The sequence below is a fragment of the Sapajus apella genome, unplaced genomic scaffold, assembly GCF_009761245.1.
Source record: "Sapajus apella isolate SASKATOON/1434 unplaced genomic scaffold, GSC_monkey_1.0 scaffold99, whole genome shotgun sequence".
Lineage (NCBI taxonomy): Eukaryota > Metazoa > Chordata > Mammalia > Primates > Cebidae > Sapajus > Sapajus apella.
In genome coordinates, this window is record NW_022437039.1 from 6,949,049 (window position 1) to 6,971,151 (window position 22,103).

Genomic DNA, 22,103 nt, shown 5'->3' on the forward strand with positions numbered 1-22,103 from the left:
CCCTCTTTAGTACAATCTCACTCTACTTTTACCAGTTTTTAATTCCCAGCTCATTCACCTCCTCGTTCTCTTCTTCCTCTGAATGCCCTTCTGCTGTCTTTTGATGTGAGCACCTTCCTCTTTGCCCTGGTGCTCAATTTCATATACAATACTCACTGGAAGTTTCCTGTTTGCCCTGAACAATTAAAAAGGCTTGACAGCAAAGCCAAGACTTAAATGTCAAGGCAGAAAAATAATAACTCCAACACAGAGATCCTCTAAAATGGGCTCAGAAACTACAGCATAAACAAACAGAAAAAAGAAAGTGATTTTTTATGAGGAGAAAAGTATTGTTTACTCTTTCAACACAAATTCTATTGTGGCCAATTTAAAAAAAAAAGAATGTTAGTTGTCTTGGCTGAGCAATGCTGAATTTTAAAGATTTTAGGATGGAAAACAGAAATCTTCATAAGGGGAGGAGTCTTTTTTCTGATCACCACAACTCTAAAACACCTAGACGAGGGTGTGTCTTGACTTGACTTTTAAGTTGGAGCTTACAAGTACCTGTGGAAAAAATGAACAAATGAATGAGAAGGCATAGGTCTCTAGGATCTTGCACACTAAATGTTTAATTCCAGTGCAACAACTGCCAAGAGGCAATACTGCAAGAATCGGATAGCCAGAGTTGGAATTCAGTTTTGTGACTTTCAACCTCAGGTAAGTATCCTCAATTCTCAGAGCATTCGTTTCCTTTTCTGTAAAAAGTGAGGTCATAATAGCCATGTCACTGGATAATTATAGGGATAACATTAGATGACATTTAATGAGGTATGGAATGTGATATGGCCAGCAGAGCACTTGGCACATTATGGGTATCTGCTAAATGATTGTAGGGGTAGCAGTACTTGTCATGGTTTTACATAATTTCTTCTTTCTTCCTCCTAAAGTCTTCCTTCTTACATGAAGTCTTTCTTCCTCCTAAAATTTGGGGTCAAAAAGCTTTCTTTTAAATTCTGGAGAATGATTCTGGCTACTAATTTCAGTCCCCCAAGGGAGGCAATGCAAGCTCATCTAGGCAGAGGAGGAGCTCATCTGATTGTTCAGAGCTCACGGTACCTCCTGGGCTAGGCTTACTGGTGGGTGAAGCTTCCATGGTGCAAAGGCTGTAATCCATGTGCCAGCCTGGGCTTCCAACTCTATTCATGGAGCACACCTGAGTCAAAGGTGATTCTTTAAGGACAGGACCCTGCAGGCTGTCTTTTGTAATACAACCTCTATGTCTAAAACTTGAGGTAAGTTAGGACAAAGCTTTTTTTTTCTGTAAATACGGCTCTCCTCCTCCCCACTCCAGACAGCATACCTGAAACTTTGAACCAGTTGGCCAAAGATTTTAACTAGAAGTAGGGCATATAGAGTATGGTCTAAGATGGATGTCCTAATTCTACTTTATTGGGAGTTATTGGAACTCTGAATGACCATTAATAAACTGGTTCTTTGAATTCCACACTGCTCTTGTTCCTTATATGTGGAGTTTTCTCAGGAACCTGGAGTGAGGAATCTGGACATTCTGGGTAGTATTCATAATACTGTTAAAATAGCACCAAATATATCACCATTAACTTCTCATGACTATGCCCCACCTAACCACTTTGAATTGGCAGGCAGAAGAGCCAATGGAATCAGCTCATGTAACAAGCTTATAATCCAAAAGAGTAGAAAAAAAAATATAACATGACCAGCATTTCCAAGCTCACACAATCACCTGTGCCTATGCTGCCAAATTATTCAAGATCTCAAAGTGGCAGATGTGCATGCATTTGGCTCTTCCCACGAAAAAATATGGAATGAGATAATATGGATCAATTGACATTCAATTCAAGGTGTCATTTTTATTCCAGAGTTTCTGGATATTCTCATATTGGAATAAAGAACCCATAAAATCAGGGATTTTGCCTGGATTTTTCCCCCTGCTTTTTCTCCCTTACAGAACCTGGAACAGTACCTGGTATAGTGTAGATGCTCAATGCAAGTTCATGGAATGAACAAAAGTCTTGGCTCTCTGTCTTTTTGTTTTCTTTAGTTTTTCCTTTTGAAAGTGAGCCCTCCTTTCTCTATCTGTCCAGTGGGTGTCTACCTGTGCTCTGCGAACTACTACTAGGAATCCAGTACGGTAACTCAAAGGCAGAGAGGAAAGGTTGGGGGTTATATGACAATGGGACTTTAACATTCCTAATTCCACTTATGTCATTAATATGTTGTTCTTTTTTCTTTTTTAGACAGAGCCTTGCTCTGTCACCTAGGCTGGAGTGCAATGGCGTAATCTTGGCTCACTGCAACCACCATATCCTGGGTACAAGCAATTCTTATGCCTCAGCCTCCTGAGTAGCTAAGATTACAAGCAGGTACCACACCTGGCCAATTTTTTGTATTTTTCATATAGAAGGAGTTGGTCAGGCTTGTCTCAAACTCCTGACCTCAAATACTCCACCTGCCTCGGCCTCCCAAAGTGCTGAGATTATAGGTACAATCCACCACACCCCATACCTGACCAGAGAAAATATATTTTTATATTAATCAATTAAACAAATAAACTAGATAGCAATTAAGATATTTGCTCATCCATGCTGCTACAAAAGAAGAACTCTGGTCTTCAAATCAGGAGACCCAGAATCTTGTCCTATCTCCCTGAATGTGTGAGTAAGAGCAATTACTTAAAGATAAGGGAATAAAATGTATTTAGCCTCTAATATGTATTGAATGGTGTGCCACATACTTTCCATATGTTACCTGAATTCTCACCCTAAGAGGTAAGTGTAGATTTTCTCATTTTACAGAGAGAAAACAGAGGCGTGTTTCATAATGGTGTGAAAAGCTTTACAAGGTGTCAAGATACTTCTGGTTGTTCATCAATAGCCTCTCTTTTCTTCTGCCTTAGTAACAGAAATTCCTATTTTTAGAGGGACACAGAACCTCCAGTAATAAAGCTTACATTTCCAGCTTCCCTAGCAGCTAGGCATGACCCTATAATGTTCTGGACAATAAGAGGAGAGAAGATATGTATAACTTATAGGAAGTTCTATAAAAGGAGGAGGTGAGCTCATCTTTGTTCCTTCCTCCTTCCTTCTAGTTGCAATGCATATGTGATGGCTGGAGCAATGGCACCCATCTTGAACCATGATGTGGAAGCCACTGGCTGAGGGTGGCAGAGCCACAAGGTACAAGGAGCCTGGGTCCCTGACACTGTGGAATACCACACCAGCCCTAGACAACCTTTGCACTTCTTTTGCACAAGAGAGAATTCAATGTCTATCTTCTTTAAACTACTTTTATGTTTTAGAATTTCTTTCATTAAAAAAAAATTTAGCTGGTTTAAGCAGTCAAGTGGTTATTTGAAGCAAAATCTTTCAGATTTCAAAGCCTTTGAATTAAGGTGCACCAGTGCCCATTTAACCTCCCTACACCTCAGTTGCCTTCTCTGACAAGTGGGGGAGGGGTATCACACACTTCTTTATCTTTCCAACTCTTCAACATTTAATTTTCTCTCCTGATCATCCCTCACCCCTGTGAATATACAATGCATTTGGTCCTAACCCCATCTCTCAGTATATGCTGTTCCTCCCACCCAGAATGCCTTTCCACCTCATCCTCTTCAGTCTAAACCCAATACTTGCATTTTGCAAGGCTAATTTCAAGCTCTATTTCTTCCTTATGGGGAATCTTTCCTTCTCTTGGTTCTTCTTAATCCATTCCTCATGTGATAGCACTTAGCAATACATTGTCTCCTGCAATTCTCTGAGGAGTCCACATTTACACATTTGGTCCCACCAGGAGCAAAGATCAGATCTGACCTTTTGTCATTTATGTTTATCCAGCAGAATTGCCATTGAGCACAGCATGTTCACCATTTATGGACTTGATTCAAAAAGGGATACCTTAATCTTCACCTCTTGACACCAAACGCAAGGAAGACTGAGCAAGGACAATAAGCCAGGGCACAAATCATTGTCCACATTATTTTTCTGCAGCTATAATTCCTGTTCATTCCCTGTGTCAGGCTTATAGGCCATCCCTCATGATCATCTCAAATAATAACTTCTCCACAAAGTATTACCTGACTCCTTCAAGTTAGACATATCCTGTTCCAACTCTCAACCCCTGTTCTTCATGTGCCACACACCTCTTAGATGGCACCTTCTTTATTTATGTTAGTCCCAACCACTCAGAGCTCATTTTAAAAAGATGTCTCTTTCTGAAGACCCTTTACTACCATCTGCTAGAACAAGTGTCAGAATAAAACACAACTCTTTGATGAATCTGATATGAAGGTGCCCTGAACTTGTGTAATTCATAGCCTGAACAATATTATCACCTCTGTCAGACTGTCAACTACCTGAGGATAAGAATTCATAGCCCAGTAAGTTGAACTCTCAGAACTCTGTGAGTTGGAGAGAAGAGTGGATTTAGAGACGGGCAAACTGAAATTAAGTTTTAAATCCTCAATTGTTGGTGTTTATACACTTCAGGAAATCAAGTTCTCCGAGACTCAGCTCACTTCTGTGTCAATGTGGGTAAGATACTGTTTTCACCAGTTCAGGCTGCTCTAACAAACTACCATAGAGTGGGTGGATCAACCAACAAACATTTGTGTCTCACAGTTCTGGAGGCTGGAAAATTCAAGTTCAAGGCACCAGCTGATTTGGTGTCTAGTGAAAGCCCTCCTGCCAGTTTATAGAGGGCTGTTTTCCTAAAGTGTACTCACATGGTGGAGAAAGGTTTATCTCATGTCTCTGCCTCTTTTTCTTTTTCTTCCTTTCCTTTTCTTTTTGAGACAGAGTCTTGCTCTGTCACCCACGCTGGAGTGCAGTGGCGTGATCTCGGCTTACTGCAACATCCACCTCCAGGGTTCAAGTGATTCTTATGTCTCAGCCTCCCCAGTAGCTGAGATTACAGGTGTGTGCCACCAAATCCAACTAATTTTTAGTATTATTAAGAAAGATAGGGTTTTGCTATGTTGGCCAGGCTGTTCTCAATCTCCTGGCCTCAAAGTGATCTGTCCACCTCCCAAAGTGCTGGGATTGCAGGGGTAAGCCACCTTTGCCTAGCTCTTCCTCTTTTTATAAAAGCATTAGTTCCATTGCAAGGACCCCACTCTCATGACATCATCTAACTCTAACTCCCAAAGTCCCCACCTTTAGTTACCATTGAGTTGATGATTAGGGTTTCAACATAAACTTTCAGTCCGTAACAATCACACAGAATTGTTGTGAAGTTTCATGGTGGTGTGATAAGAGTTAGAAGGGGGCCTATGATAAGCACATTTTTTTGATTGATATCTGGTAGTAGTATGACCAACCATCCTAATTGTTCCAGCACTGAGGTGTTTCCTGTGGCATGAAAATTTCAGTGCTAAAACCAAAACCATAAATTATGGACCACAAACTAAGAGTCTGATCCACTAAGAAATACACAAAAATCCTATCTATAGAAAAACTTCAAAATCCATTTTTTAGTAAACACATCAATTCAATAAACATTAATTGAGCACTGATTCAAGAAACATTAATTGAGCATCTACTTTATGCCAGCAAAGTATAGAAAATAAAGTGCTAAGTAAAAAATTTGTGGTCCTTTCTCTGCAGTCCTTTAGAGTTTAAGGGGAAGGCAGATTCTATGCAAATAATTACAATAAATGGTAATACCTCTGCAGCTAAGTTTCCTTTTGCTATAAGAACATTAACAGGAGGACCTGACCCATCAAAATACTGGTTAGCCTTCCATTACTCCATTTTTACTTGCCTTTTTTGAGGGCAAACACCAAGTTGATTTATCAGGAAGAACACAATCTCTCTTGCTTTTCAGGACTGGGTAGATAATATCAATGAGTAAAATGAGCCAGGTGCAAGATTATAACAGTGGTGAAAATCTTAGCTAAAGGCACTCAAATTCATTTAAATGTAAATGAAACAAAACCTATCTACTGGCTGCTCATTTGGACTATCTGTTCTAAATGAACTGAGAAATATTCATGTTCCTTCCCTGAGCAAAAGCCTAGGCTTCCTTCTATACCAGTACAATTCATGGAATTGCATCCCTTCTGGGGTAGAGGGATGTGCCTATGGACAGACAATAAGCCCCAATCTTTGAAAAAGTCCTCCCTTATGTATATCTGACCACGTATTTGTTTCCTTGGCCATAAAAATATATATGAGGGGGAGGGGTGTACCTGTCCCATGATAGATCAATTAGATTCTCTCTCCTAGGAGTTTGAAACTTGATAGGTAAGACACAGAGACCAGGAGTTGTTGGCTCTAAACCAATGTAATAGTGACTCTCCTTCATCAATGAACATTGCCTCACCTACGACCTTTCCAAAGGTTAGTCACTCAGCTTATACTTTGATTTTTAAAAGGCCTACTAAAGCCCTAAACAATATTTTCTATTGTTTCTCCTTCACTACCTCCTTTTACTTAAATTAATCAGGCTTTATTTCTGTTGCTTGCTACCAAAATGACTTTCACTTTGTTCCTACCTGGACTATAACATCTGTACTGCCATCCAGATTCCTACATTTCATCCTCCACACTCATGTCAAGCCCACATGCCAGATAAATGTTCCCACACCTCAGCTCTGATCATGTGCCACCCTTCTCAAAACCTGAAATGGCTTCCCATTGTCCAAAAATAAAATCCATGCTCCTCGGCCAACTTCAATTTTTCCAACCTTCTATCCTAAAACTGTTCTTAACAGTATCCTGTATTGGAGCAAACCCAAACCACTCATGGTATCCCAGTAAAGTTTTGTGATTTTCCACTTCTTAGCTACACCTCCCTCCATTGGAAATGCAGTAATAGCTGTTGTTTCTGGTTACTTTCATTTCCTGAAAATAGACCTTCCCCCACGAACCCTGAAGGGCATCTCTGGCCATAGAGATTGGTTCAGGATGGGCACATGACTCAATCTCTTTCAATCATATTTCTTCTCTGGGGATTTTTTTTATTGCAACTAGAAGGGATCACTGTCTTTCTGGGCTTAAAAAGATACAGTGCTGAAAGTATTTGAATCAATTCTTACTTTAGACGAGTTCATTCCCTATCTCCTGGAGGTGAACAACACACCTTAACACGGAGAAATATGAGAAAGAGAGGGAGACCTGAAGATATCATTTGAGCCTGGATCTAGACATGCAAGATAACAAGCCCATCCCTTCTAGTTCAATGGAAGAATAAATCATTTTGCTGTGTGTGTTTGTGTTTGTGTGTGTGTGCGCGCACGCGCGCATGCCTAAGTTAAGGAGAATTTATTTTCTCTCAGTGAAAATCACAAAAGTATTGTTTTTATTTTATTTTTCCTTTTGAGATAGGGTCTTGCTCACTCAGGCTGGAGTGCAGTGGCACAATCACAACTCACTGCAGCCTCAGCCTCCCCAGATCAAGCGATCCTCCCATCTCAGCCTCCCTAGTAGCTGGGTAATTTTTGTATTTCTTGTAGACAGGATTTCACCATGTTGCTCAGGCTGGTCACAAACTCTTAGACTCGAGCAATCTGCCCGCCTTGGCCTTCCAGAGTGCTGAGATTACAGGTATGAGTCAACACACCCAGCCACAAAAGTTTTGTTCTTCTATTCAGTCATTGAAGGACATTTAGGTTTTTTATAGTTTGGGGCAATTATGAAAAGAGACTATAAACATTTGTGCACACGTTTTTGTGTGACCAAAAGATTTTATTCCTTTAGATTAAATACCTAAGAGTAAGATCATTGTATGGCTATACAGTGAAATACAATATGGGAATACAAACAATGAGCTATAGAAACACACAACATCTTGAATGAATTGCAAAGGCATTCTACTGATGGAAAGAAGTGTACCTCAGAAGGTTATACAGTGTGTGATTCTATCTTATATGACATTCTCCAAAAGCCAAAACCACAGACACAGAGAACAGATCAGTGATTGTGTGACTAGAGCAGAAAGAGTGGCTGTAAGTAAATAACTTTAGGGATTTTGGGGGGTGGAGTGATGGAACAGCTCTGAATCCTGCTGGTCATGATTATATGAATCTATCTGTGTGCTACGGATCATACAAGCATGACTCCAACAGTTAATTTTACTAGATCTTATATTTAAAAAATAAAATTTAAAATTTTCACTAAAAAATAAAATCAAAGTCACAAGTCTCAATTAAATACAAAGATCTGTTTCACCTACATATGCACGTGTTCATATCCTTCAAAACTGAGCACAGAGTCCACCTTTTCCCAAAAGACTCACTGAGCTTCCAGCCTCCACACCCTCCTCAAAACTCCTATCACTTCCTCTGCATCTCCATTTCCACCTCACAGGGTTTTTGAAACACATACATTCTCTTCTTTGCTGGAGGGTAAGCTCCCGGGGAACAGGGATTGTGTCTGAGCCCTCGCTGTGTGCCCTCACCCCCGCACAGCGTCTGGCATATGGTAGGCGGTCAGTGACCATTTGCTGAATGAACAGGAGCAGATTTTCATCTGGCCGGAGCTGGAGTCCTGAGCAGTGTGGAGAATGTCCCGGTGTGCTGGATGACATGTGAGAACCATCAGGATAAATTTAACTATATTCTGGCCTAAATAGAGGTCTAAATGCTGCTGGATCTCATAATGAAACTTGACAGCACTGTGTACATTAGCAGTAATAATGTTTCTTACCCCAACGTGGATTTCTGGTGTGGAAATATGTCCCCTAAAAGACTGAGCTCTGCAAGTCCCAATCACTGCCCTGATATTCATATCTTCACCCATAATTGCAAGGTCATCCTCTTGGTAGGGGAAGAAAATGATATGTTTACCACCTAAAGGACAAAAGAAGAACTGCTGGGCGGAGCAGGCATTTGGAGTATTTTTTTTTTCTGTATAAATGGTTAAAAGAATATAGCTTTTTATTTTTTTTACTATAGTCCTTCTTCCAGTTTGTTTTCCAAAGAGCTATAAAGGGTTTATTTTACAACTACAGAGAAATAATTGTGGGGAGAATAGGGGGAAGAGAAAGAGGAAAGTGGAAAAGAAGTGAAGTTAAAGAGAAGAAAACACCAGGAGAAGGAGAAGAAGAAGACCAATAAGAGATTTAAAGGGAGAAGCGTGGGAAAATGAAATGGACTGTTTTCTTACACTTGATAATGAAACAAAATGGAGTTTGAAGCCCAGCAGAACCCTTCAGGAAAGCTGGCCAGGGCTGTGTGGGAGGAGATCCTCACGTCAGTACGATGAGAGCAAAAGAGAGTGGCAAGATGGATTGCGTCCAGAGCTGGGCGAGCAGCAAACAGGAAGGGAGCAGTGAGGGAAGGCACCACACGGTGGCCTGGCACCAGGCCCTCCCTGGTGACATTGAGAAAGTAGGTCAGTTTCAGAGCTGGCTGCAGGATGAATGGTCAGCCAGGAGCAAGTGGTGGGAATTAAGGCTGCTGAGAGGTTAACTTGAGCATGGGAGCAGGGAGATGGGGAGTGTATTAGTCCATTTTTCACACTGCTAATAAAGACATACCCAAAACTGGGAAGAAAAAGGTGTTTAATGGACTTACAGTTCCATGTGGCTGGGGAGGACTCACAATCATGGTGGAAGGCAAGGAGAACCAAGTCACATCTTACATGGATGGGAGCAGGCAAAAAGAGAGTTTGTGCAGGGAAACTCCCCCTTTTTAAAGCCATCAGATCTTGTGAGACTTATTCACTATCACAAGAAAAGCATGGGAAAGACCCGCCCCCCATGATTCAATTACCTCCCACCCGGTCCCTCCCATAACACATGGGAATTCAAGATGAAATTTGGGTGAGGACAATGCCAAACCATATCAGGCAGCTTCCCTAGCACAACAGAAAGACTGAAAGCCAACCCTAGGCCCACTGTCCAGTAGATATTTCTAGCATAATGGCAATATATCTGTCACATCCAGTATGGTAGCCCCTAGTCACCTATTGCCATTGAACAACTAAAATGTGGATAGTGACTGACAATATGAATTTTCCATTTTATTTCATTTTACTTAATTTCCACTTAAATAGCCACATATGGCTAGTGGCTGGTTGTCCTATTAGATAGCTTAAGTGCTGAGAAAAGAGCTGTGTACATCACATTCAAGCAGAAATTAAGTGCCAAGAGGAACCCAAAAGACTGTTTCCTGAAATGTCTTAAGTGTACTTGAGGTGGTACACAGATGCATTTAGATGGCACATGGGTGAACTTTATTTTTAGAATTAGATTTTATTTTCAAGTATATTGGAAAAATGGTACTAGCATCTCAAACCCACTGTTTCGTAGATATAATTGCTTAAGAAGATGCTATGGTGAAATTTTACGTCTCTAAAAGATTAGCTCAATGTAAGTAAAAAGTATTATGTTAAAAATATCACAGAGGGCTTCCACATATAACAAAAAGTAATAAACATATTTCATGTAAATGGAATCATAAACTATGTAGCCTTTTGTGCCTGGCCTCTTTCACTTAGCCTAATGTTTTCAAGGTTTGTCAATGCTGGAAAATGTATTTCATTCCTTTATGGCTAATATTCTATCGTATGGATAAACCACAATAAGTTCATCCATCAAACATCTGTTGATGAACATTTAAGTTTGCATTTTGGGTTACTGTGAATAGTGCTTCCAGGAACATTCGAATACGAGTTTTTGTCTGAATATCTGTTTTTAATTTGGGGAGGTATCTAACTAGAAGTAGAAACCTTTGGGGGTAGGGTAATGAGAAGATTCTGGAACTAGACAGTGGTGATGGTTGTACAACACTGTGAATGCAGTTAATGTCACTAAATGATACAGTTTAAAATGGTTAAAATGCCAAATTTTGTGTGTATTTTCACAACAAAGAATCATTTTACAAAAAATTAGCTGGGCATGGTGGTGCATGCCTGTAATCCCAGCTACTCAGGAGGCTGAGGCAGGAGAATTGCCTGAACCCAGGAGGCGGAGGTTGCAGTGAGCCGAGATCGCGCCATTGCACTCCAGCCTGGGTAACATGAGTGAAACTCCGTCTCAAAAAAAAAAAAAAAAAAAATCATTTTAAATAAAAGTAACAAAGTAAGTAGACGGATGAATAGAACTGAGCTAATCCAGAGGATACAATAAGTAGTTTAAAAGCAGTCATATCTGAGATATAAGATATAAACTCATATCTGAGTCTCATATGAGGCCTCAGAGTTCTTTTTCTTCTTCTTTTTTTTTTTCTTTTGGGGACAGAGTTTTGCTCTGTTGCTTAGGCTAGGAGTGCAGTGACATGATCTCCAGCTCATTGCAACCTCTGCCTCCCAGGTTCAAGCAAATTATCCTGCTGCCTCAGCCTCCTGAGTAGCTGGGATTACAGGTACCCACCACCATGCCTGGCTAATTTTTGTATTTTTAGTAGAGATAAGGTTTCACCATGTTGTCCAGGCTGGTCTTGAACTCCGAACCTAAGGCAATCTGGCCAACTTGGCCTCCCAAACTGCTGAGATTACAGGCGTGAGCCACTGCACCTGGCCTCAGATTTCTTTGTATTCAATCTTCTGTCCCTGAATCATCTCTACAACACCTCTGGCAGATAAGTGGGCCTATATTTCTGCTTGTCTGCTTCCATGGAGAAAATATCTCAGTATCTCTCCAAAGCAAACAATATCATTGCTGCTTTTAAAAAGATCTTCTACACTTTAACTTAAAAAAAAAAAAAAAGTCCATTTTGTAATTTTCACATTTTATCCTATAGTCCCCAGAGTTATCCAAAATAATGTATTCCTACTATGTGCCTGGTTAACAGCACAGAAACTAATAGCAGCCTTAATATAGGAGTGACAGCAAAGAGTTAGTGGAGGTCAGCCTGTGGAAGATTCCAAAATGACCATAAGCTGGGTGTGGGGGCTCATGCCTGTAATCACAGCATTCTGGGAGGCCAAGGTGGGAGCCTCACTTGAGGCCAGGAGTTTGAGACCAGCTTGGGTAACATAGAGAGACCTCCACCTCTAAAATAAACAAACAAACAAAATGATCATCAAATGAATGAAAGGAACTGTTGAGAAACATTAAGTTTATGAATATCGATGAATAATGAGTGTATGATAGAATATATTATTGACTGGGAAGAACGATGGCAAGGAAAACCTAGCAGCCCTCCACCCCCAAATGGAAAACCACTTGGGGCATTCCAAAGTGGCAGGACAATGTATAAATATCATACACCGGTTAAAATAATCCTTTGAGATATCTGCCCCTGCCCCTGCCCCTGTGGCTGGCTCCCTTGTGGAGAATACCTTTTAGTTTGTCTGCAATCAGTGGCAAGCAGGAAACAGCTGCCTACTTGGTATATTTTTGAGTTATGAGAAAATAAAGAACACCTGTCTGTTATTAAGAATCACCTGTTCAGAGAGAATAACTACATGGATCAGAATCTTCTCCGGGCCTTCATCCTGGAAGGCTGTCAGCCTGACGCTGTCAGCTCGGAAGGCTGCTGCCTCCCTGGATAGACCGATTTTGCTGTTATATGTGGGTATCTGCCTCTCATTTCCTTCAGTGCCATCTGGGTGGGGGTCTCTCTGGCCAAGCTGGTACTTTTTAGGGAACAGTGAAACACAGTGATTAAGTACACTAGCTCTGGAATCAGAAAACCTTTAGTTTATATGTTAATTCAGCTAATTCCTAGTGTGAGAGGTCTTGGGCAAGTTATTTAACTATCTCCAGCCTATTTCTTCATCAATAAAATGGGCATAATCATAGCACCTGTGCCACAGGTTTGTTGTGAGTATAAAGTGAGAATTCATAGAGAGTCCTGAGCACAATCCCAATCCCTGTATTTCTTAGGTGATTAAATATGCCAGTGGCTCTCATTAATGTTAGCCCATGAATGTTAACAATGCCCTCCAACTTAGGAACAAAGAAGTGCATTTGGAAAAGCATAGCTCTACCAAGTTCTGTCTCCTAACCAGTGATGGCCATTTACCCATCATGTAACAGAGAGAAGCACATGATTATAATGTCTAGACTATTTTAAATAATCCTATGGAATAAAACGTGAGTATAAAGTTTGAGTGAACACTTTTATACTTTTGGAAACTGTCTATGACTTATTTAAGTGATGATTCCAACCCTTAGTCAAGCTGAAAAGTAGTCTCTAAAGGGTGAGAGGCATTAAGGTATTGTGTTTAAGAGCATGACTGGGCAAGCTATTCTCTCTGCATCTTAATTTCCTCAATTGTAAAATGAGGTTAGTAACCCTACTTCATAGTGTTGGTGGAGGGATTACATGAGTCAGTACCTGTAATGTGAGTACAAAACATATGTTAACTATGATGAGGATGATGGTGGTGATGACGGTGGTGATGGTGATGATGGTGAGGGTGATAATGATTGTGATGGTAAAGATTATGATAATGAAGGAAAAAGAGAAGGAAGAGGAACAACGGGGGAAAAGAGGAAGAAGTGGTAGAAGGTGTTGGTAATGATGCCAATGATAGATAATTATGTCGTCATGGTGTGATGTTGATACCAATGGAGACAGTAATGGTGGTGAAGAAGATGACACTATAAATGGTGATGGTGATGATAACATGCTGAGATGATGGTGATAGTGATACCAATGTTGACATCCTTTAGAAAGTTCTACAAAGATGTCTCTGCCTTTTCCAGAACCATGGTTCCAGAAACACCATTTCCAGAACTCAGCCCCTGATGAAAAGCATATAAAAGTTTTGTCTAACTGTGAAAGGAATAATGAGAAGACCAATCACTCTTCTCACAATTCAGAGTTGGTGGGGGGTGGGGGGAGGTGGTAGTACAAAGAAGTGTTTAAGAACAGAAGCTTTGGATTTAGAATCCTTGCTTTGTATCTCAATATTGCTAGTTATGAGTCTGTCTCTTTAAGTTAATCATGCCACCTGTCTGAGATTCATGTTTAAAATCTGCATAATGAGGATAATAAAAATACTCATCATATGGAGTATCTTGAGTATTAAAACGGCAATACAAACCAAACACTTTGTGCAAAGCCTGGAACATAGTAACTGAAGGATAAACATTAGTTATCACTGGTATTAATGAGCACAATTAAAGGTGAAATGATCTGAGTGAAGGAACAAATGCTATTGAATTTCATATCTAAAAGGCAGTAATAGCTCTGTAGTTCAGCAAAAGTGAATGGGAGGATTGCAAGGCAGAGAATTCAGTTGGACCCAAATAGTCTCCACATAGAAGAGTTTTAAGGTTACCTACCTAAACGGACAGAACTGCTCCCTCTATACTTGGCCTTGCCATACATTGCAGAAACTCTTCCCAGTCTCCCTGCCAGAAGACTCCAGATTCCGTGTGATTTTTCTCCACTTCTTCAGATGGTCCTTTCCACTGATAGATCGAACTGTCAGCAAGGGCTTCCTTTCACTGAGCTACTGTTATTTCCTTGAAGCTTCAACCCACTAGCCCTAATTCTCTACTATAAGCAAAGGAGACTAATTTTACAATTTCCAGATGGCAGTCCCTTAAAACTCTGAAGCCAGTTCTTGGGTCACTCCTTACAAGTCTCCTCTGGGGAGCCATTCCTCATAAGACATATATGGACACTCTGTTTCATTCAAAAATACACATATAGAGTTTTCACTTTTTCTCCAGATAAGATCTTGAATTTGTAGGATGAGATTCCATTCCAGGGACTTTTATGTAAAAATTTATAGATATTTGCAACATCATATTATGCAACCTTGTATTTCAGGTCAAATAAGTTGTTAAAACAAGTTATTTATGTTATCCCTCCATATAGAAATAATTAATAATAATATTCAATTAAGGGTCCAGCATGTGCTAGGCACTGTGCTGGGTGTTTAACATAAGTTACTGCCTTTTATACTTCAGCAGCTCTGCAACTAAGCAGCTAATGCTCAATTGAGAGAGTGTTTGCATGTTTTGGAAACTGGGCCTTTTATCCTGGAAAAGAGCTATATTCTATGCTTCATTTACACTTCACTCACCACAACACTCTTTGGTAAGAGCTATTTGATGTTCTAAGTCCCACCCCCCTTTTTTTTTAGCTTTTGCCTTTATCTAAGAGGTCACATTTTGCATTCTTTGACTCAGTCCTCAAAGGCTCTGAGCCTACTTAAAATCTAGAAGGCAGATAACGTTGGTATGGGCTTGAAGTTTGGAAGAACATTTTTTTTCCCATTTCTCCTCTGGGAGGGATATTGTATTTCACCCACAGGGGTTCTTTTTACTTGTTGCAGATTTTCAAAAGTAAAAAGAAAGAAGAAAATTACAAAAATCCATTATGCGAAGGCATTATAACTGAGTGTAAAAAACAATTTAGAATAGAGGCTCCCAAGAATGTTTTGGAGAGAAGTAGAAAATCATTCTTGGTTCAAGAAATGAAGTAGTGCCAGTATTACAATAAAATCAGAGACTAATTTCTTCCAGCTAAAGTAGAGCCAAGAGTCAAAATACCAAGTCATCACTTAAAAAATGGCAAATCTTAGTATTTCTCTGCTGGACAAAAACACCTAGGAAGACAATAAAACTTTACAGAACTGCCAGTTTTCAACATGCTGGCAGCAAAACCCGGCAGATGCACCAACAAGAAAGGCAGACCTAAATCAGCCTAGCAGGGGCACCATTTGGCAAAGGGACAGCCTGCCACCATACTGGTTTCTATTTCAGACAACAAAATTGTCCAATAGTGTCCAATAGAGTTAACTCAACCAGCTGTGTGGCTGACAGGCCTGCACCTGCTTTCAATATCAGATCTGACTTCTGAACAGCACAAGCTATTCCAGTTCTTCTCACCGTGTTAAACTGCAGTAGAAAATTTCTCAGTGCACAAGTTCTGAAACTACCTTCAACGTATATGCATTAGTTTTGCTGTGGCTCAGAAGTTAGGCTTATTGAACATGGAAAGATGGTCCGAGAGTGAGCAAAGCAGGAATCTAAGGGGCTCCCAGACCCAAAGCTGAGGAAGAAGACAGTGAATTGAAACTTGCCATTATGGCTGTATCAGCTCAATCACCTGGATCTGAAAGCAGCAATCAGAAAAGCCACGAAGAAGAGGCTCAATTGAAAGCTGAAGCATCATGCCACAAGACAGCTAAGGGGCAGAAGTGCCAACAAGCAGCATTCCCTACATGTGGGAAAGTGCATATGTTTCCATTTATTTGCATTCTATTGATTATGTGGAATTCTTAATAAAGCAAGCAGAAGAAGCTGAAGCTGACGCTGACAACAATATTTGAGTCAGGAAAGTAAGAATCAACTGGTTAAGGAACACAGCAAAACTGGGAGGATTTGAACGAAGTCTACCATCCTTAATAACATCCACCTTCCTTAAGAAGGACAGCACAGACCTACACACTTATCCAAATGTTCTAATGAAGATAGAAAATACATACAAACAAGTATTTTTCTGTGATGGCAGCTTTATAGTAAGATTATTTATCAGGGTCACTGCCCCATTACTTGTTTCTATTTCCTTATATGAACAGAGACAGCATAATGGAATCCTGCCCCTAAAACTTGTACTTTTTAACCAATGGTAAGAGATGGGACTCACAACTCACAGTTTCTCTGTCCAATGAATTGATGTAATTGGTGTCATTGCTATTAATATCAGAAGTACACCATCAGTTGTGTTGTTTAGGTGGTGGTGACAAATACTGACTCAGGAGTTAAACTTTTATGGTTTGTGAACTGTCTCTGCAACTTGCTAGTTAAATGAACTGGCATAAGTTGTTATTTCACCTCTTTGAGGCTTCATTTTTTTATCTGTTAAATGGAGATAATAATGGCACCTACATCATAGGGTTGTGGTGAGAATTATATTGATTAATAAACAGAATTTAGTATGGTGTGCCAGACACACTCTAGGTACTTGATAAATGCTAATTATTATAGACATGATAATACTTTTGGCTGTTGTTAATTAATCAATACCTTTACTTCCTTCCTGGGATTATTGAGAATAGTGCAACAACTTCTCATCTGCCAATTCTTTGCCAACTTTGTCTTCTGGAGTGGGAGACATAAAAGTTGGGTCAATGTCTTTGTGTAATCTTGGTTATATGATGTCACCTCTGTGAACATTACCTTATCTGTAAAATTGGAATAATCCCATGCAACTCATAAAATTGTTATGAGAATTAAAGATTTTGTATATGAGTCTAAAACACTACATAACGTTATCATAATAATTATTAATTATGTCCAATTGGGGAGGATAATGAAGCAAAATGATAATCTCATAACCCCACAGATTTCCCAAAGCTTCATGACATGGGTCCTTGGAAAAAAGAAGAGAAAATTGCATTAAAGCATCACCCAACTTCTCAAGAGGACCAGAAATTGTAAGTAGGAGCTTTTCATACACCCTGAATCTGCTGGCATGTATAAATCAAGGTCTCCTCATTCTTCTCTTATTTTCAATGCCTCTTGCTGGGAAGGAAGGTCCTGAGATGAAAACCTGAAAACCATTTGGAACCAAAAGGCACAACATTCAGAGCCAGAGTAATACAGTGACAAGTGAAATGGGCTTTCTAATACTATCCTGCAGCAGATTAACAGACACCTGGTGTTCCACCTTGGAGGTGGCTGGTAATGCAGCCTTCTTGGCTAGGAGGTTGGCCTGAGTCAACTGCCAATCCTAGTTCTTCTTCCACCATTCTCCCTTTTCCAGCCTTTCAAGGCATCTCTTTTCCACCAGTTCCCCTCCCCCATCCACATCTAATATAGTAACAGAAGCCCTTAAAATATCTCCTCTGCCTTTTACAGGGCAGGGATAGAGTTGTTCATTTAATGTACAAAAGGAATTTTCTTCTGGGGAATTAAGTAAGTGATCTGAGGAAGTGATGAGCATCCCTTTGACAGTGACTGCTCCATAGTGTCTCCTGGTGTCTCTTGACCTTCAAACACCCAACTTTCCCTTTTGTAGATGTAGTATTGCCTAGTGGTTCAGAGCAGAGTCTCTGAAGTTAGAAAGACCTGAAACTGAGTCTACCATGCTAATACATGTTTTTATTTCCTTATAAACACTAAAATATTTCCCACCTCAGGGACTTTGCACATCCTGTTCCCTTTGCCTAGAATGACTTTTCTCTGGCTTTTTTTCATGTCTGATTCTTCATCCTTCAGCTTTCAGTGGAAACCTCACTTCTATAAAGAGATATTCTACATTCTCTCTACATAGAGATGTGCTCCTTCCATCCTTCATGTTTTCCATCTCAGTACCCCATATCTGTCCTTCACAGGAGTCATAATATAGTGCAATTATTTTATGTATATGACTCCTTACTCATTTTTTGTTTAAATACCCTATTAGATTATAACTCCAGGGGTCTTGCTCTGTTGTTTTCACTAGTGTATCCCCTGTGGAGTTTGGCACTGAAAACCAAGTACATTCTTCAGATGAATGGATGAATGCAATTGTAACTGCTGTCCACTAACAATGTGACCTTGAAAAAGGCACTTCACTTTCCTAAGTTTTCTTATATCTCAATTTTCTTATATCTCAAAGGATGATAGTAGCACCTACCTCATAGCTAGCTGGAAAATCGGACATGGAATGCACCACTGTTCTACTGCCATCGATTCTAAAATGCACATCTTTTGCACTTTAACTTTTTTGAAATAAAGTTCATCTTATAATACCTGGAATCTTCAGTCAAATAAAATATGTTAACATCTCACTCTTATGCAGGACCCAAGTTCTTCTAATGTTAAAAACAAAAAACAAACAAAAAACTTCCTTTGGGAAGAGACATGGTTGTGTAGCTCAATTTGTGTATTTAGTGTTTAAGGAGCAAGTTTACACCAGTACTCATGTGTTCTGCTCCACAATTTCAACACTTCCTCCCTCTCACTTCCTGCCTAGAGATTGCCCCTTCCCCACTCTTAACGAGACTGGCGTTTTACATTAAAACATGTTATTATTTTTTTCAAAAGCCCCAGGGAGCTGGAATAATGAAACAGACTTCATTAAGCTATGCAAAGCAATCCTGCCATCTAGGTGGCATTTTTTGTTCTACTTTCCTTGGTTATTCTGAGAATTATATTATTATATAAGAACTAACATTCATAGATCACTTACTGTGGGCCAGGTACTGAGCTAAATGTTTTACATGCTTTATTTAATTCTCACAAACTCCCCCACTGTGAGTGGGGACCAGCATTATTTCTATTTTACTGATGACAAAAATGAAGCTCAGATAAATTTAGTTACTTGCTCAAAGTCTCACAGCTAATAAGTGGCAGAAAAAGCTGGAATTTGATTCCAAAGCCTGAGGATGTACTGCAGTATACCCCTATCCATAGGGAATATGTTCTGAGATCCCCAGTGGGTGCCTGAAACTGCAGATCATACAGAGCCATGTATGTATTATGTTTCTTCTTATACAGACATACTTATAATGACAAAGTTTAATTTACAAATTAGGCACTATAGGAGATTAACAACAATAATTAATAAAATGGAACAATTATAACAATAGGCTGGAATAAATGTTACATAAATGTAGACTGTCTCTTAAAATATTATATTGTATATAATATTTTCAGACTACTAGTAGCTGGAACCACAGGAAAAAAAAAAAAAAAACAAGGATAAGAAGAGACTACTGTATAGGTTCGAATCATTCAAAAGCGACTAATATACACCAAGCACGAATTACGTCCATTGAGAAGTTTTCTGTCTGAAATTAAAGGCCAAAGTATCCTGTGTAAAACAGTGTTTCTGAAATTCTTACTTACAATATCTCTTTGTTGTTCACAGTTTTGTTAAATGTAACCATGTAAATTAAGGGGTATAATACACCAACTAAGTAACATAATACTATACATTCACTGTAAATTATGCAACTAAAGGAACTTTGGTTGCAGTGAACAAAAACTAACTTAAACAAATTAAGCCACTATGGGAGTTTAGTGGTTAATGTCTGAAAAGGGAGGGGCATGGTGGCTCCTGCCTGTAATCCCAGCACTTTGAGAAGCCAAAATGGGCAGATCACTTGTAGTCAGGAGTTCAAGACCATCCTGACCAACATGGTGAAACCCTGTCTCTACTAAAAATACAAAAATTAGCTGGGCGTGGTGCTGTGCACCTGTAATCCCAGCTCCGCAGGAGGTTGAGGCAGAAGAATTGCTTGAACCCAGGAGGCGGAGGTTGCAGTGAGCTAAGATTGTGCTACTGCACTCCAGCCTGGGTGACAGAGTGATGCACCATCTCAAAAAAAAAAATACATATATATCTCTGAAAAGATCAGTGATAGGGTAGATTTCAGATACAGTCTGATCATGGCTCTGACTCATTCTTTATACCATGCTTCTCTTAGTTCTTCCCCATGTGTAAATTGCCTTTATCCTCAGCCTGGTTTATTTCATGGTGGAAAAATGGCAGCAGAAAATCAAAGTCTCACATGCACACACTTGCCATATAACAAATAGCTCAGAAATTTTTAATATTAGACCAAATTAGACAGTGTGTCCATTCCTGAAGCAATCACTGTAGTGAGATAGATGGTATCATTCTGATTAATTGTGGCCAAAAAGGACCCATCAAGGCCTTCACAATGAGAAGAAGAGAAATGAAATTTGGAAAGGCAAGTACATTTGGCACCACACTACGAAAAGCTTGTCTTCAACAGGAGATGAAATGTGACCAGGAAAAGAAAAAGTGAATGAAGCTCTAGATACAACTTATGCAAGCTCAGAGGTCACTGCAGTACCTACTTCCCTACCTAAAACTCTCCAACGGCTTTCCATAATACCTGAAACAAAATTCCAAACTCTAACCATGGTCTCTAAAGACCTACAGAACTTGGCTCATCTCTCCAAATGCATGCTCGTTTTGCTCCTGCCATTTTGATCATCATGCTGCTCCTCAAACCCTCCAAGCAATTTCCCAATTTCAGGCCTTTGCATTTGGCAGTCCTCAACCCAAAACGTTCTTTCCTCAGATTGTCATATTACTTTCTCATTCACTTCATTCAGGCATCTGCCAAATTTCACCTTTCCAACCATTCTGTCTAAAATAACTACCCTTCCGTTTCTATCCCCTTACTCTGCTCTGTTTCTCTTTCCATCCCATATCAATAGCAAATTGACGTCAGGTGTATTTATGTATTTTTGCTCTTCCCACTAGAATAGGAGCTTTGAGCAACATGCTTTCTTTTTCTGTTTTGTGCATCACTGTGTGTGTCTCATGTTTATTATAAGGTCTCACCTATAGAGAGTGCTCAATAACTGACTGGAGGGTAAATACATGAAAGGAAGGGTAAATGAATCAAAATGGGAGAATGAATAAATGAATGAATTCCAGGAAATTGCTAGGTGAACATGGGTAACAGATGCCAAGGGACTGTTTTTATTCTGTGTGTTTTGTTTTGTTTTGATTTCTCCTAGTCGTCTGAAGACAAGCACCCTCTCTCAGTCCTGCATTCAGCACTCTAAGTCTAAGAAATGCTCTGTTTTGAAAGATTTATTAAACTCAGGATAAAATTTAAACTCAAGTGAATAGCTCAGAAGTATGATGTATCCCTCCTCCCTGCTGCCTTCTTTTACATGGAATGGAAAATATTTACCAATGTTGTGGTCTCCCTGCATATATGTGAATTAAACACTTTTAAAATCCAGGCAGACAAGCTCATTATAGATTGGTTTGCACCCAGTATCACAATTAAATCTTGGCTTCTTTCTTTCTTTCTACCTTTTATTCCCCTCCTTCTGCCTAGTCAGAATTACTAAGATTCCCTTGGTGGGAATTTTGCTCAATCCTCTACAGAGTTAATATTTATGGGTCCTCCTTGGGGGTGCACAATGTCTCAAGGGACTCATTCTAGAACTAATTTAAAGGGAGTTGATGGTTCTGCACTTGAGATTTTAACAATTCTCATAAACATTCTCCCAGGAAAAACCAGCTTCTCCCCTTTGTTCTCTGTCTGTTTTATCATTGGTAACGCCAAACATAGATCCCTGTGATCATGACAATAATAATAATAATTAGTATTGATGATGACAACATTAACATTTTCAGAAAGTTTTTGTAGTTTATAAAATGAATTTCCATCAATCACACTTTCATGATGAAATAACTCTAAAGACAAGCAAATGTCTCCTAACCACCAGGGAGAGATCTTTGTACCAGCTTCACAGCACTG

General features: G+C 39.6%; 1 protein-coding gene across 2 annotated transcripts in view; it reads right to left on the reverse strand.

Moving 5' to 3' along the window:
• The window catches only part of GRIN2A (glutamate ionotropic receptor NMDA type subunit 2A), a 441,129-nt gene that overhangs the window by 147,383 nt on the left and 271,643 nt on the right, over nucleotides 1-22,103 (reverse strand). The gene's annotated exons all lie outside the window — the stretch shown is intronic.